The 17,434-nt window shown below is 33.8% G+C and overlaps 1 protein-coding gene across 1 annotated transcript in view; it reads right to left on the bottom strand.

Moving 5' to 3' along the window:
* Positions 1–15,957, bottom strand: part of LOC146997661 (uncharacterized) — a 42,778-nt gene extending 26,821 nt beyond the window's left edge. Inside the window, exon 1 of the mRNA XM_085814266.1 lies at positions 15,652–15,957. The gene's annotated coding sequence lies outside the window, so the exon portion shown is untranslated. The remainder of the gene's footprint in view (positions 1–15,651) is intronic.
* Between the last annotated feature and the right edge of the window lie 1,477 nt (positions 15,958–17,434).

Below are 17,434 nucleotides of genomic sequence, written 5' to 3'. Positions count from 1 at the left end.
TCCGCAACTATAGAAAATTGTGTCTGATACACTTGCCAGAAGGTCTTCCATCATATGTGGATAGATTCAGAAAGGGGCGAATAGGTATGGGTAGAAATTTAAAACTTTCAGAAACGCTTTCTTCTATTCGGTGCTCCACAGCAGAACCTCTTTCTTCTAATTGATCTTTAACAGAGAAACTCTATAATCAATTTGTTGTTCTATGGCCGAAACTCTCTCTTCTATTTGCTCTTTGACAGATGAAACGATTTCTTTAATTTGACCAACTTTGTTTTCAACTGCATCTATTCTGCCTTCTATAGCCTCAAATTTATTTTCTATTATGCAGTTAATTTCTCTTTTCATCTCTTCTTGTCCTGCTTCAATTTTCTCTTGAATCGCTCCATCTTTTATTTAACAGATTCCTGTCCCACTTTAATCTCTTCTTGGAATGCAGCAAATGTAGTCATCAACTGCCTCATCTGTTCCTCCATCGCTCTTGTAATTGGCATTCAAAATCCCACTTCTGATACCAAAAAGTGTTGCGTGCGTACGTTTTCGTAATAAATTCAATGCCTAAGTCCGATGAAAAGTGAATAAAAATTTATTATTAACACAACAAATAAAACAAGATTCTAAAATTTCCTCAGATATTCCTGCAATATTGCAATATCTTACAGAGTTATTTTTTAACTACTTAATTCAAAACAGAAAAACGTAGAGAAAGCTAATCCGATTTTCACCGCGAATTCGCTACAGTAAACAACAGCAGTTTTCTAAACAAAACTCATAAAACAATCAACTAACGAATTGAGATGTTTTTTACTCCTTTTATAAGCTTTTTATATCACGTACGAGCATATTCTGCAATTTTCTCGATTTTTCCCAAAAAGCAAAAGCGTGAAATTACGATATATCTATTTATTAAATGCGCATCCTTTTCTATTCTTAATTTTTCCCGCGTACTTTCTCTTCAAATAAGTCGCTATCAAATAGTACTACTTTATAGACGTTTCTCAGATTAATTATTATTGCTTTTTCACTGGAACCTGAATATTTGTTCGCAGTTTTTGATATAAGAAAAAACCTTTCTCTCAGCTATTAAAATGCGTTAATCCGTTTTGTAGAAAAAAAGAAACGGTGTTTTGGCGTTTCTTTTTTCCTCGGCGTGCAAATGCTATAGACTGGAACAGGTTTACAGTCAGAAAAAAATCTGATGTGTACACCACATGACTTCCTTGTATTGGAATATTAAATTGTAATATTAAATTATACGCATTTTTCTTGCATTTCATTTAAACTTATTGGATTGAATTAAATCTACTTCGCCGACACCGCATAAACCACGATAGAATAAATGCATTCTTTAAAATTCACTCTAGTATTTGTTTACCATAGCGACACTCTGGCGCTAGATTCACTTAACAGTATTAATAATTATATAACATTTAACCTATATAATAATTATATAACGGAAACTAAGTTAACTGTTATATAAACCAATAATTATATAACAGTTAACTTATATATTTCGTTCATATTATAACTCATAATGCACAAAATTTATATCATTTAAAGAATAGAATTATCTAATCTTTGCCACATGTTCTATTCAAATACTATAATAAAGCTAGAATGATGTATAAAAGAAATCAAGCAAACAAAACAAAAAAGAAATAGTTTTTCACATTTTTCATTTAATTAATTCAGTTCTCACTTCGCAAGAAGGCAAAAATACATAAAAACTCAAAATATCTGCATTAAAAATTACGAAGTAAATCTCAAAACGTTATTTCCTCGAAAAAATTCCAGAAAGAATTAAGCATGATTTAATTGGCAATAATAAATGAATGCGTTATCTTTGTTGTTGTGAAGCTAAGTTTCTCTAGATTGGCAACAAATCCACTAGTCTCCTGTTTCAAATGTAAACATGAATGGCCGCCATTAAAAAAAGCTTAGCGGTAATTAAACAACTTTAAAATTGCTGATAATTCTAAACATATTGCACACAGATTTACTAAAGGCATAAAATCCTTAACCAGAAGATAAAAACAACATAATTAAATCATTTTTAAAGCAAAAAGTGTACAATTTACAAACGTATAAGAGTAAAGAAACTGAGATCACTGAGCCGGGTAACAGAGTGGATATATATATAAATATATTTATATACCTTTGGTGCGGCCGATTGCAACCAAAATACCAGGTGCACATCTACATGTTATAGCAGTCCCTATGTACAAAATTCCAACGTTCTGAGGCTACTCGTTTTTGAGTTATGCGAGATACGTACGTACGCACGTACGTACATACGTTCGTACAGACGCCACGAAAAATTCTCTTCAGAATTAATTTTAAAGCAGTTTTATAATTTTTTTGAAGGAGAAGAGTATTTTATTCTGTTCTTACGTACAGATATCACGCAAAAACATCGTTAAATTGCATTCGATAGGTGTCAAAATGGATATTTTCGTTGTAATATGCTGCCTGAAACTTTTCGCGATTACAATACTTCCTTTACTTCGTACAAGGAAGTAAAAAGACAAAAATTGATTATAAGACAAGTTATCAAATAACTTGAATTATGGAAATTGCTCCTAACAATTGTTGTATCAAACCGGAATTCAAAATCTTCTTTCGTCTGCTAAGAAAATGCTCATCAGTGGTCTCGTGTGTAAACTGCAGTATAAAAAACATTTTTGCCAAAACCATTACTGGAGATTACTTTATCCTGATTTAGAAGTTCATAACAGCAGTATTGTAAATGCAAAAACGAATTAATATATAAAAGAACTTCAGTCGTAGTGATAAAACATAACTGTGTTTTGTGACGCTTTGTGGTTATATGAGAATGCATAATATAAGTAAATTACTGAATATAATATAAAATGATTCAATCAATTTTTGTATGTAACAAGAAAATATGTAACAACAAATATGTACAACAAATGAATTTCACAATTTTTTTGTGTAAAAATTCGTAAATTAACTGTTATATATAAAATAGTCAAATAACTATAATCTGTTTTTTAATGTTTTACTATAAGATGAATCTGAAGGAGTATTTATTAACTGTGCATATCTAACATTCGCGGTTATTTATGTCGTTGTTCTTCGTGTAAAAAATGTTGAATTAATACACATTAATATATCTTTATTATATCGGAAATCGTTTCACTTAAAAAAATTATAAGCAAATATTGAACTGAATTTTCCAGAAAATTGCAGTTTATTCTGGAAATGTTGACATATGATCATCTATGAATATTCCCTTCCAAGTCAATGAAAAGTTTAACTTACAAGTTAACAAAAAAAAAAAAAAAAAAAAATGCACAGGGAAAATTAATTCTTTTTGAAGACTTTAATTAAGTAATATATTTAAAAAATGTAGTTAAGAAACTTGTAATGTTACAATACATTTTTAATCTACTGCTACATTTTTAATCTAACCAGTTATTACGATTTAGATCTTTACTGTCTCTTCGCTCTTATGTTTTCCTACCAGAATGCAAATCAAGTTTAGCGTACTTAAGCTGAGTTTGTTGGATTGTAAGACAGAGCGTGTTTCTGCCTCTCGAGGCCACTTTACTCGGCTTCTGCTACTTAACATAAGATTGTAGTCTTCGGTTTTGAATTATAACTGCAGGCATTTAAATTGATACGTCGGTGAGAACTTTTGAGCCAACTACGCGCTTAAGTTTATCCATAGATCTATTGGTACGTAGCTGGTGTTCTCCATAGTTTTACTTCTTACTAAGTTTCATCACCAAAGGTCGTAGTTGATTTTTAAACACGAGTTCAAGTTCGATTTAATAAAAATTGTTTTTTTTTTAAACCTTCCCTAGACTCTGTCGTTAACTTCAAACGACAGAGTCTAGGCAAATTCTGCCTAGGCAGATTAGTCTAGCAGACTGGGAGCGATAATTCGCTCCCAGTTTGCTAGAAGTTTGGAATAAGTTTATGTTGCCAAAGAACATCAAACTCTATAAACTAAAAATTTAAAAAAAATTGGGTACTTTCATATTATCGCAATCACATCACCTTGGCGCAGTTTGGCGAATTTTACGGAAGAACAACTACTTTTATTGTAAAAAATTATATATTGCGTACACATATTCTACGTTCCAACTATATACTTATTACGAAAGACAAGCAGTAAACTTAGTTATAAACGGGTTTTGGTTTTGTTTTTGTTGTGGCGGAAATTTCGTTCTTTTTTTTTTTTTTTTTTTTTTTTTTTTTTTTGTTATAATCTGGTTTGTTCGAGCGAAAAGATGATGGTGGAACTAAAAATTTCCAGCACTAGAGTATAAAACATAAATTTATCGTTTGACGTAGCTCTGACCTTATCGAAGGTTACCAAAAAAAAAAAAATGTTCGTGACATTAGGTAACGATCTTGTGTTCCTTAGTTGCCCCAAAACTGTATACATTTGATAAAAACACTACCAGAAAATGGTATTTCAAATACGGAATTCATTTATTCATTCATTCATGTACATTTTTCTGTGAGTTCAGTAACATCACAGTCTTGGAGGAACGTGAGTTACGATTATGAGCCTTTTTTTTTCTTGAAATGCAGTTTACCTTTAATATGCCCGGTATCTTCCTGTAAATATCAATCGGCTTATTGGTTTTAACTGATAAAAAGCATATGACTGCACGGAAGACATGAAATACGTTTTTAGGTCAATGGTATATTTGGAAAATGGATGGCTTTGCAATATTTTCCTGAAGAAAATATTTTGCGCTATTTTCCCCTTTTCATTTGACCAAGCTATAAAAATATTTCAATAGTCTTTTTTTTCCTTGGTGGTACCTTAATACATTTTGCACAGCAATTGTAGGCAAATTATAGTGCTTTATTTATTTTATTTTTTAATAAAATAAATCAGAAATGGACGATCTTTTTCTTCAAAAAAATTGCCTTTAGAAATACAATTCGTATTATAAAAATTCCGAAGGGCTAAAAAATAGTATAATTAAAGGCAAAATCTATGCGTAAAACCTACAAGAATTATCAGTTCTCAAATGTTTGAGGGATTTACCATGGTTTTCTACATAGTTTCGTAAAAACTGGATAAGAAGCCAAAACTCGAAATTCTTTCATCCAAAAAAAAGAGTTGATATTAAAGGAGGAAAATACAACGTTTATACATATAAATATTTTTGATCGATATATCTGTGGAGGATTTCCTAGGAAACACTAGTTCGTATTCACGTTACGCATTGAAGAAACCATCAAAACACCCATGTTGGGTCACTAGGATTTGAATCTAGGTCAAATTATCTGTTTTCAGAGTTCTTATTTAATCAGACACTGGTGGGCAAATGAATTTATGAAGAAATGTGTTCGAAGAGAGCAACTTGTTTAGTCTTCTATACATATTCCTTGTAATGTTGTGCACCTGTGAAGCACTGTAAAACGTTTGAATGCTTTCTTAGAACTACGCTTCTTCATTCATTTGCTACATTCTTTTAAATTTTGAAATCTTGTCAGAAGAGTGTTTTAAGTATAACACTTAATTTTAAGGAATGGGAATTTAGTGATTATTAAGCTTTTAAGCTTTTTTAGAAGCATGAAAAATCAACTGTCTCCTCTCTAGGATTAGAAACGCGGATCTTCTACTTGCTAATAGGACTTGCTAACCAATTATACTTTGAGAGCACGTACGGGGTACGAGATAATACTTTATTTTCTCCCTCATTTAAAGGACGATTTGAAAAAGGTCTGAAGCCCAGTCAACCAAATCCAGGTGGCAACGTATTTTCCTCCTGTGCATTTTAGCTTCGGCCAGCTGTAAAGATCGTTCGTTTTTTCGGAGCATGAAACATGAAATTTGTTTGGGATTTAAACCATGGATTTTCACTTGATAACTGAAAATGTTAATCACTTGCACTACGACAACACGCATGAAAAAAACGTGCAAAATCTCGTTATAAATATCGTTCGTAAAATACTAAATCTAGTGAATATGGAGATGAATAATAAAAGTTAAGATTTCTTTTACATTTAACATTTAACGACAATTGCATTTTTGGAAAGAATGAAGAGATTTCGTTACCTGTTCGAGATTTTTCTGACCTAAAGCCATGAATTCTTTCTGCAATTCAGTTCTGTTATTTCTTTGTAGAACATAAAGTCTTCCGTAATTCAGTATATTCTTGTAGTAACTGCATGTAATGCTATAGACTGAACTATAAATATAATGTAGCTTTGTAGAATGTGTATGGGATATTGAAAAGATTATATATACAACGTTTTTCGCTTGAAGTATTTAGTAAATGCAGTAAAGATGTGCATGTTTTAAGAAAAAATTCTTTGCGAATTTACTTACTGCCAAGGAAAGAGAAATTATCATCATTTCGTTCATACCTGATGTTTGTAAATTCAAAGTTTCTATAGCCAAGGGGAACTTTCCCTTATCCACGCCGACTGTCGATTTGTTTCTGAGTTGTAAGTGGAAACCAACCACTGTTACTAGTAATGAATTTTTTTAACAAATTTGCGATTATTATCTGTTTTTCAAACAAAGTCTTACTGATTTCGCTTTCATCCTTTCAATTTGTAACAACAAGTTATGCACTACATAAATTCAAACTAGCAGATCCAAATAAACTCTTTTTCTTAAGGAGATGATATGTTAAAGACGCTGGGACTTTGAATAGTAATCGTTGCGCCAGTTCAGTTACTTTTGGCAAGTTCTTTGAAACTAACCCCAAAACTTGAGACAGATCAGGGAGTATATCATCTGCAGAACAGGAGAAACCTGATTTAATTAGTAATAAATTAAGCAACATTAGAATGTTTCTAAATAGCTTGTGTTTATATTTTTCTTTTATCTTGTAGGGTTTATATTTATTTTAACTAACATTTATTTTAAGTTTAAACTATCTTTCCTGTCAAGCCTTACTTTCCCCTGGAATTGCCAATGCCAGAGTATGTAAATTTTAGTAGAACGCGCAAAGTATTCAAAATAGTCAGCGGAAGTATTCTGAGTTAAATAGAAGGCAAACGAGTTCGAAAGTGTGCTTTTCTTGCTTCACGAGCGTGGAGGTGGCTAGGTGGAAATTGAAGAACCACGCGTTTCGGCCTGTGTGCTTGCCTCAGCAGATAGTTAAATCTTTCAACTTAATATTCAGAAGTTTGCTGAAATATCAGCGGTATCTTAGAACGTGGTTAGGTTAGTTACGTTTAGAGAACCTCGTAGGTAGTCACTTGTTATTATTCATTTTTAGTTTCTTATTTTTATTTTACCGCCGAGTCGGCGTAGTTTGTGAGCGTCAAGAGCACGCATCTGTAATTTCTAAAGTTGAATAAAAAGGTATTTAAACCCTTCTCAAGACTTTGTGTACTTTCCAGTTCATAGCAGTCACAACTATTGTTGTGTGCAGGTTGGGGCCGCGCAACATTACATTGGCGCCCGAACACTTGTCGAACTGAAATGGCCGAAAATTGGATGGAAGCTGCTGGATAACAACAAGAAATGGCAAGCCAAATGCAAGGATTTGGATACTGGTCCAGACAATGAGAGCGTCAATCAAGCCAAACGTCAATTTCGACGGAAAAAATTCGGTGGCGATATTTCTAGAAGGCCTCTAAAATCACTTCCAGCTCTACCCTGTGCCTGAAAGACAAAAAGTTGCCATCGCCACATCTGCACTAAGAGGACAGGCCTCGCTATGGTGGAAGAATATAGGCAAATTTTTATTAGGGTAATTCGGAGGCCAGACATATACATTTGAAAATCTCAAAAAATCGTTATTAAAAGCCTTCCCCATATTGAAAGATCGAGCAAAGCTAGAAGCTGAACTGTATAGTTTTTATCAACGGGATATAGAAGAGTTGACGGACTTTATTCTGCGAAAAGTTAAACTGACGGATATGCTGTATGGGAAGAAACAAGACGCGGAGATTATTGAAATAATCTTACCAAGATTGCTACCTGCTGTTCAAGATTACTTCGAAATTAGAAACCAAGTACATTGCAGGAACTCTTCGAATTGGCGGTCAAGTTCCAAAATCGCAGAATAGCGGAAAAAGCTAGAGGGGCATCGTATTCTCAAAGTATCCGAAGGCAATCTTCAAATGAGCTGACCAGAAATGCAAACCGCTCTTATGGGGGAAAGAGCTATCAAGCTAACTCATCGAAGCTCGAAGGTCAAGGCCCAAAAAGAAAATTTGAAAACAACCGTTCGCGTACCCAGAAGACAGAAGTGAAAAGGAATGCTTTAAACGAGTAGAGGGGCCTGTAAAAGCGAGGGTCCAGACCCCGGAAGTTTTGAAAAAACCCCCAAGAAGATACTTAAATACGGTCATCGTAAAATACAAGTCTTGGTTGGCGATGTACCAGTAGAACCCTCATCGATACAGGAGCAGAAGGTAATTTTATGAGTGATATTTTTTTAAAGAAGAATTTTAATAGGTTACGATTATTTAAAAATAAAAACACAGAAATCATAGCAGAGCAAGGACAAACTTGTCAATGTATTGGAAAATTATCTTTAAAAATACAGGTTCAAAACGAAAGCCTTAAAGTATTAATTTTTGTAGTACAAAACTTGCAAAGTCCACTTATTTTAGGTATGGAGTTTTTAAAAGCCGCGAAGGCCAAACTGAATTTTCAGGAAACTTCTATTGTGCTGGAGATGGATCGGAGGGTGGTGGAACCAGAGGAACAACCGCAAGTCGACCTTAGCCATTTGAATGACCATGAAAGCTAAGCCATCCAGCAAGTGATGAGTAATTTTTCAAACTTGTTTTCAGAACGGCCTGGTAGTTGTCAAATTATTACGCATGATATTCAGTTAATTGCCGACAAACCCTGTAGGACTAAACCTTACCGCTATGATAAACAGAAAGAACAAATCATCGAATTCAGGAAATGTTAAAGAACCAGATAATAACGCCCATAAATAGAGAGTACGCGAGTCCAGTCGTACTATGTAGGAAAAAGAGCGAGTTTCCTCGTTCGGATAAAAGGGCTTGGAGGTTTGCTATCGATTACAGGAAACTTAATAGTGTTACTAAATTCCCAGTTTTCCCTTTGCCGCTTATAGAGGAAATTATTAGAAAGATTAAGTCTACGAGATACATGACTACGTTGGACTTAACGTCTGGCTACTATCAAATAGCTATGAGACCCGAAGACATACATAAAACCGCGTTTATAACAAAATCGGGCACTTATGCATTTTTACGCATGCCCTTTGGGTTGTGTGGGGCCCCGTCAACATTGCAGAAAGCTATGGACATTGTTCTAAAGCCTGTCCTAGGAAAATCGACTTTAATCTATCTAGATGATATAAATATAACGAGTAGTACGTTGGAACAACATATTAAAGACCTAGAAGATGTTTTTAAATTATTAAAAGAGGCCGGTCTTACAATTAACGCCTCAAAATGCAAGTTCGCAACTAAAGAACTTAAATATCTGGGTTATAAAATTTCGCAAAAGAGTATAGAAACTCAAGATTCAAAAATAAAAGCCATCAAGAATTTCCCACCAACACCGCCAAGAAACTTTCTTCTTTCCTTGGATTATGTTCTTATTATCGGTCGTTTATAAAAGATTTCGCGACCGTTGTTAGCAATTAAAAGAAAAAAAAAGGTAAGTTTACGTAGATAGCAGAAGCAAATACAGCATTTGAAAGTTTAAAAAAAGCACTCATCAATGCCCCTGTTTTGAAATTCCCGGAAGGGGACGAAAACCTGGAAATTGCAGCAGATGCGTTAGACTATGCCGTAGGTGCGGTTCTCATGCAGAATGGCCATCCTTTGGCATTTTTTAGTAAAACTTTAAATTCTACGCAAAGGAATTATACAGCTACAGAGAGAGAAACATTAGCCGTATTAATGGCTGTACACAAATTTCGAGTTTATTTCGGCAAAGCGCCAGTAACAATCTTTTCGGATCATGCGGCTGTTGGTAGACTTTACTCGGGGAAAAACCTAACGCCCAGGTTAATAAGATGGGCTTTAAAACTTCAAGAATATAATCTCATAATTAAATATAAACCGGGTAAGGAAAACAATGTAGCTGACGCACTTTCTCGTATAAGACTGGACGATGAAAGAAACGAACTCAAATGCGCTGTGTTGACTTCAAAAATTTTAGATTCTAGAGAAACAATTATTGCTGAATTGAAAGCTGATCCTGAATTTGGAAGTATCTATGCATATTTGAAAGACCCCGAAAGCTTTGAGCACACAGATATCGATGCGATAAGAAATAGAGCAGAAAGCTATGAAATAATAGATAATTTATTATTTTATACGAAAACAACAAACGAAAATCTCGAGTACAAACCAGTCATCCCAGCCTCGCTTCGATTAAGCATTTTGAAGGAATTACACGACGCGAAAACAGCGAGTCATTTAGGGGTCGGAAAGACTTTAAAAAGGTTACGCGAGGTGGTATATTTCCCGCAATTATACAAAATAGTAACTTCGTATGTCAGGTCCTGCAATCAATGTCAGTTAATAAATGATATTAATTACAGCCCGGCCGGGTACTTAAATAGCATTCGCGCTACATTTCCGAATGAAATTTTAGGCATAGATCTTCTTGGTCCTTTCCCCCAGAGTGAGTTAAATAAAAATCGTTTTTTTTTAGCAATTGTAGATCATTTTTCAAAATGGACAAAAATTGTTCCACTTAAACGCGCGTCAGCCAAAACAGTCGCAGATGCATTCTTACACAGATACATTTTAAAATACGGTGCACCGATAAAAGTCATTAGCGATAACGGTAAACCATTCGTTAGCCAAATATTTGAAAACATTTGCACTGGACTTGGCATACGCCATATCAAAGTGGTTCCGTATAGACCACAGGCAAACATAGCAGAAAGAGTTAATAAAAATATTGTAAAAATAATTCGAAGTTATGTTAGCACACATCACAAGCGCTGGGATGGCTACATAAATGAGTTAGCTTATGCTTTAAGAACGGCAAATCACGATACTACGGGAAAAACCCCAGCAGAATTATTTTTAGGACGGAAGTTAATTACGCCATTAGATAAATTATTCTTTGTGCAACAAAGAGAGCAAGAATTTAAACAGAAAGATGTGCAAAAACTTATTGACCAGGCGATTAAAAGCTCGGATACGGCAAGAAATAGACAAAAGTTATATTATGATAGAAAACGCCGTGAAGCAGATTTTAAAGTTGGGGATAAAGTGTTGAAGCGGAAATTTTCTTTATCAAGTGCCCCAGACAATTTTACTGCAAAGTTAGCTCCAAAATTTGAAGGCCCCTATGTAATTCAGGAAATGAAGGGAGTCGTATTGTACCTTAAGAACGAGAGAGTTGAAATCTGTAAAGCAAGTCCCGATCAGGTGAAAAAATATTATAATCAAAATGATTTTGAAACCCTTAAAAGTTTCTTGCAGGACTTAAGCGTAAAAGAAGTGGACGGTCAAGAAGTAACGTCATCCGCTCCCCCACCCAAGAAGCAGAGAACTGAAGAAATACCTAGTCTTTATACAAGTCATGCGACGGTACCGAAAAGAAGAAATGAAAACGTTCAGACTCCAGCATTTAAGAAATACAAGAAAGTAACGCCGGCCCGTAAAGAAGCTTTGGTAAAGAGGAAAAGACAAGTTACAACGTATCGCAGTAGAAATTCTGCATCGAGGAAAACGCTTCCAGGGCCAGAGAGTCAGGTGCAAACAAAGCCGCCGTTCCCGAGAACGAAAAGACAGCAGGAGGAACGAAAAGACCACCACCAACAGAAGAAATTCAGGCACGATTCCAGACCGGAGCACACCAAGACCAGCCGTCCAGGGACAAAACGGAAAAGACAGCAACCCGACGACTACTACTCCAAGAGGCCAGCATGCAGAGGACGAAAAAGACAAATTAGCGTGGACGACACTCGGAGGTCAGTAAGGAGAAGACTGACGTCCATGAAACCTATAACGTGGGAACAGTTCTGCCAGAAAAGAATGACGGAGTTCCAATCATCGAAAACTCAAAGATAAGTTAAAATCTTCTATAAAATTTTTTTCTTTTGTTCCAAAATGTTATGCGTAAATACGAAGTTCTATGTTTTGACGGAAGTCAATTTGTCTCGTTTGAGACTTAGTTTTGTTTTACTTTATTTAGCTAAGGCAAAAGCATTATTTTAAGTGTAAAATCTAAGAGCAAGCAGTTCGAGCTGTTCGAAAGACTGGTTCTGTTATGTTAAAGCCAAAATTTGGCCGAAAGTAAAATAACTTCGTATTCTTGTATTAATGCAAAATTTAGTTTCAGTGCCTCCAGCTTGGCGAAGAAAGCGTGAAGAAAATTTTTATTTTCTCTTATTCATTTTATGGTAAATTGTAAAAATCATATGGATTAGAATTTTGTAAATATACGTAAATACTTGAAAGTTATGTAAAAGTAGAATTTAGTCTAGAAGCATAAAATTTTAGATGCTAAAAGTAAATGCTCAAAAGCAATGAATTCAAATTTAAGTAATAAACTGTAGATAAAATCATGCTTTAGAGCGAAAGCCTGCATGTCTAAAGATGAATGAGGGGGAAATTTGAATGAATGTGTTTTGTAGGGTTCTCCACCTACACTTGAATTTTAAGAATGTTAAAGTAGCTCATCGAGTTGTAGAATGTCGAGTAAGGTGTGTCTATTTGGTCGTTGAATTCTAACAAATCATTGTGTTTAGGAGAAGTGTTGCAATACTAAAACACGAATATTCCCGTTTGACACCACACATGGTGGAGAGCCAGGGTAAAGTTAAATTCATGTTTGAATACTTGAATGAATGTGAATTAAGCAGTAACTAAGGAAAATAAATCGATCAAAAACAAAAACTTATTCAGTGTCAAGAAAGTGTAAATTATAATGTATTTAGGAAGATACTGATACTTATTCCTTCCAGATGCTGGAAGGAAGAGAACAGATTGATTGCTGAAGTCCAGGAAAGGTTGCTGTAAGAAGACAGGATGAAATAATTGTCTACAGAAATTTATTCTAACTTTTGTGAGAAAACAGTTTTTTTTTTATGTAAATGAGGCTCTTAAATTTTAGTTCAGAATTGTGGAAACTTTTCAACAGGTCGTTTCTAGGACCTGCTTCCAAGTTTACCAAATTCTGGCAGCGGCAAATGTAGGGTTTATATTTATTTTAACTAACATTTATTTTAAGTTTAAACTATCTTTCCTGTCAAGCCTTACTTTCCCCTGGAATTGCCAATGCCAAAGTATGTAAATTTTAGTAGAACGCGCAAAGTATTCAAAATAGTCAGCGGAAGTATTCTGAGTTAAATAGAAGGCAAACGAGTTCGAAAGTGTGCTTTTCTTGCTTCACGAGCGTGGAGGTGGCTAGGTGGAAATTGAAGAACCACGCGTTTCAGCCTGTGTGCTTGCCTCAGCAGATAGTTAAATCTTTCAACGTAATATTCAGAAGTTTGCTGAAATATCAGCGGTATCTTAGAACGCGGTTAGGTTAGTTACGTTTAGAGAACCTCGTAGGTAGTCACTTGTTGTTATTCATTTTTAGTTTCTTATTTTTATTTTACCGCCGGGTCAGCGTAGTTTGTGAGCGTCAAGAGCACGCATCTGTAATTTCTAAAGTTGAAAAAAAAGGGATTTAAACCCTTCTCAAGACTTTGTGTACTTTCCAGTTCATAGCAGTCACCACTATTGTTGCGTGCAGGTAGGGGCCGCGCAACATTACATTCTTATAATATGTTATACTTCAGTGTTGTTTATTTAATTGGTATATCAAAGTTTAGATAGAAAATTTAGAGTTTTTAACAAATATTAAAAATTTTAAAAATTAAAATTATGTCTATGCTAGATAAAATTGTGTTTAAATGATCGAATGAAAATCTAGTTCTTGAATATAGAAAGCAACAGAAAAATCTTCATGCTTACTGCAATAAATTTATAATCTGACACTTGTGGATTTATTAATGCATTTCATTCTCTTTTGATAGTTCTGTTATTGATTTTATTATTATAATCCTCTTGATAATAAAATATGTAACATATGCAATTCATAGCGGTACTACGACTGCAGTACTGCTATCAACTTCTTTATATTTAGGGACTTGAGTTATTTATGATAATGAGTAGAACAATTAAAATGTCAAGAAACATCTTCAGGCCAAAAAGGAAAGCAGACATCTGAACTAACCTTTTAGATAACGCATTTTACTCCACAGGTAATAAAGATAAAAATTTGGGAAAAACGCTTTTGATTTCTTTGCAACGTTTATTCAATGGACAATTAAATTCACTTACTGGAGCTAGAGTAATGAACCGTTACATTTCTCAGTCTGAAAACAAATGCACTGAAATTAAGCTGGTGAAACGATGCTTTTTAAATCGATCAATGAGTGACTTACCCACATACAATAATATTGGACTCAATTTCATTTAACTGCTGTTATCATCATCTCTCTACATATTATTGGCAATTTTAAATATTAAATCTCGCAGAATCTTGAGGAATTAAAGAAAAGTGAACTCTTTTCAAATTTTCAGTATTTGTAATAGGTAATAAAATCAGATAATAATAGTAACATATAATAAAATCAGACAGTTAATATGAAGTAATTATTGCAATTATCTTATTTTAAATTTTATTCTTGATTTCCGGTTTGCCTGATATAACATGAATTATGCATTTTATGAAAATTTGGAGACGTGGATGCTATTTCAGTTTCCTGATGACGAATCTGAGTGTATGTTTATTCCTAGCTAAATAAAACTAATTTGAAAGTTAAGTAAATAGCAACTGAAAGCCAAAAAGAAATTTGCTTTCCTGAACATCACAAGAACTTGAACGTCAAAATTTTTAGGTTTTCACTTTTCAAGTACATGAAGCACGCATAAAAGTGGTGCACAACTGCAAAATCTAATGCTATGATCGTAATTCAAAGTAATAGTTATTTAAAACAATAAGAATCACATGAAAGAGTTTGGAGTGGTTTTTTTTTTTTTTTTTTTTTTTTTTTTTTTTTTAATTATCAAAAAAATTATTGTACGAATTCATACATAAACGCTCTATAGCTGTAGACAATAATTAAAAAAATAAAATAAGTTTAACAAATGTTAAATTCTATTTGGAGTGACTGAAACCATAATCAAATTTAAGTTTCGGAGAAAATCTGGAATTTTACCACATTTATATATTTCATCTGATGTTTTCGGCACAGAAAATGAAAATTCCTTTTAAATGATTTACGTGTTCTGATTTACGTTCTGATTTACTTGAGTGAATACTCAAGTAAATCAGAACTTCTAAACTACTCATTTTGTTTTAAATGAAATGTAAGCGAAATCGGGCAATTTTATTCAAATAGTACGTACCTGATATACTTGAATTATATTTATATGCGCGAGTACCAAACAAAGTTTCAAACCTATTTCGTGAAACTCTGTATCTTAATACGATATATTTGTTAAGAAAGGTTCAACACTAATCATTCACAATGTTTTCGACATTATATTAAATAAATTTGCGACAATGTTTTCCTTCAGAAAATTTTAATTATTCTCACATGTTCCAGTGCTGTAAGCTTCAGCGAGCTTGAATTATTTCTGATACGGATATTGCATTTAGATGAATATTAATTTTTGATTTATTTACGAATAAAACGAGTAATTTAATATAATAACAAGTTTTCTTTCAGTATTAGATAAACATGTAAAATAACTCACATATTCCAAAGCTTTTCTGTAATAGTCCGCTGCAGTTCTCGCATCAGCATAAAAGCACGATTTCGGACTAAACCAAGATCACCCTTGACTTTCTAGTATTTCCTTTTTTCTTTTTCTGAAAATGTACACATTCTTCCATTAATAGAAATTCCTTCAACGCTGGCATGAGCAAAATCTTTTCAACCCTGCTGAGAGCTCAAAAAGATGTTTTCGGCTTCTGCTTTACTTTCTTGACAGTTTTCCCCGAACCCATTGTTTGGGCGGGGCACTAAAAACAGAATCCGTTTCATTTTCCGTCTTTCTCAATAAGCAAATTATCCGAAACCCTGCAGCGTGACATCGCATGGGGGAAATGAGAAGGCGAGTATTTCTTTAAAAAAGTAATCCTGAGCCAGATATGGATCAACAAATGCCTGCAAGTAAACTATGTGTATAGCATTCTCTTAAAAGCTTAAAAAAAAGACGCAATTCCTATGGTTTATTTGTTTGAATATAAATTCAATTGAAGTCTAAGTATACTTTGCTTAGAAGTGAATGTTTTAGTTAAAGCAACAAAAAAACTGATAAAAGATAAACATTCAGAATCATAATATTTCAGTAGCAACACTATGTTTTTCACTAACAAAATCCGTGAAAAAATTTTAATTCCGGAAGAAATAGAACAAAACATAACGCTTACAAATAAATAAAGTCCCTTGGAGCTTATTTTAGTGTTGATAACAAAGTTATTATCATTATTATATTATTTAAAGTGAGTCCAGAAGATAATAGTTTTCTTGTAATCTCTTCTGATAGAAAATGCTCCTCTCTAGACGGTATATTAGTTAATGGAGTTTGATTTCCAGGCTGATACTGATGATTCTGGCTCGATTCACATATAAGGCTGGCGTCTGGGGCGTTTAATGCAATTTCCAGACATGTACTTGATCTCCGGTTTCTGGAAAAACTATTGTCTATTTTTTTTCTCTCTCTCCAAGTGCTATCTTTCCGGGGAACATTAACAACTATTAAATAATGCTACAAATTCATGCTCCACTTAATACTTCCGTAGATTTACTGTAAAATGTTATAAGAGCAACATAAATTCAACATAACTACTGCAGTAGGACAATATCATCCAATCCTTCCCTCTCAGGTGAACTACCAGTAGCACACTCTGATAATTTCAGTAGGCATCAGCAAAATGTCTGTTATGTTCTAACTAAAATTAATAACTCCCCGTTCTTCCACCTGGCATACTGGGAATTTAAATCAAAAACCGAAATAAAATACACTGGATCCTTGAATCACGAACAAATCATCTGAACACAAAACGTCTCTGGTGAGGAAAAGTGTCTCGAGTCAAGTTGGTAACAAATAATTTTCAAAAGTGTTTGAAGGTAACCTTTGACCCAATTTAATACTCAGATAGTTATGAAACTTAATTTTAACATTTGAGAATTAACAATATAAAATAGTTTATACTGTTAATTCTCATTAACAAAGCCTAGCTACAAGGCTTATAAATTCAGCCTTTATGAAATTATGGCCATATAGTGTTGCAGACAGACACTTCAAGAGCTTTCCCGCTTAAGATTTTTTCCTAGACGAGGGCAGACCTGGAACATCAGAACTGAATCCTTGGACGGTCACTAGGTAACAACAACAACAAGACGTCAACAAGAAATAACTCGAGCAACTTCAGAAGCAGCAGCAGAAGTGGATTGCGAAGGATATATCGTCAGAGGAAGAAGAAAAAAGCAAAGATGGTCCTAGTTCTTTAATACACGAAATTTATGTAAAG

Source organism: Stegodyphus dumicola, chromosome 4, assembly GCF_044657685.1.
Source record: "Stegodyphus dumicola isolate Sdum_Otavi_A_Nest chromosome 4, ASM4465768v1".
Lineage (NCBI taxonomy): Eukaryota > Metazoa > Arthropoda > Arachnida > Araneae > Eresidae > Stegodyphus > Stegodyphus dumicola.
This window is presented reverse-complemented; position numbering and strand designations above follow the sequence as displayed.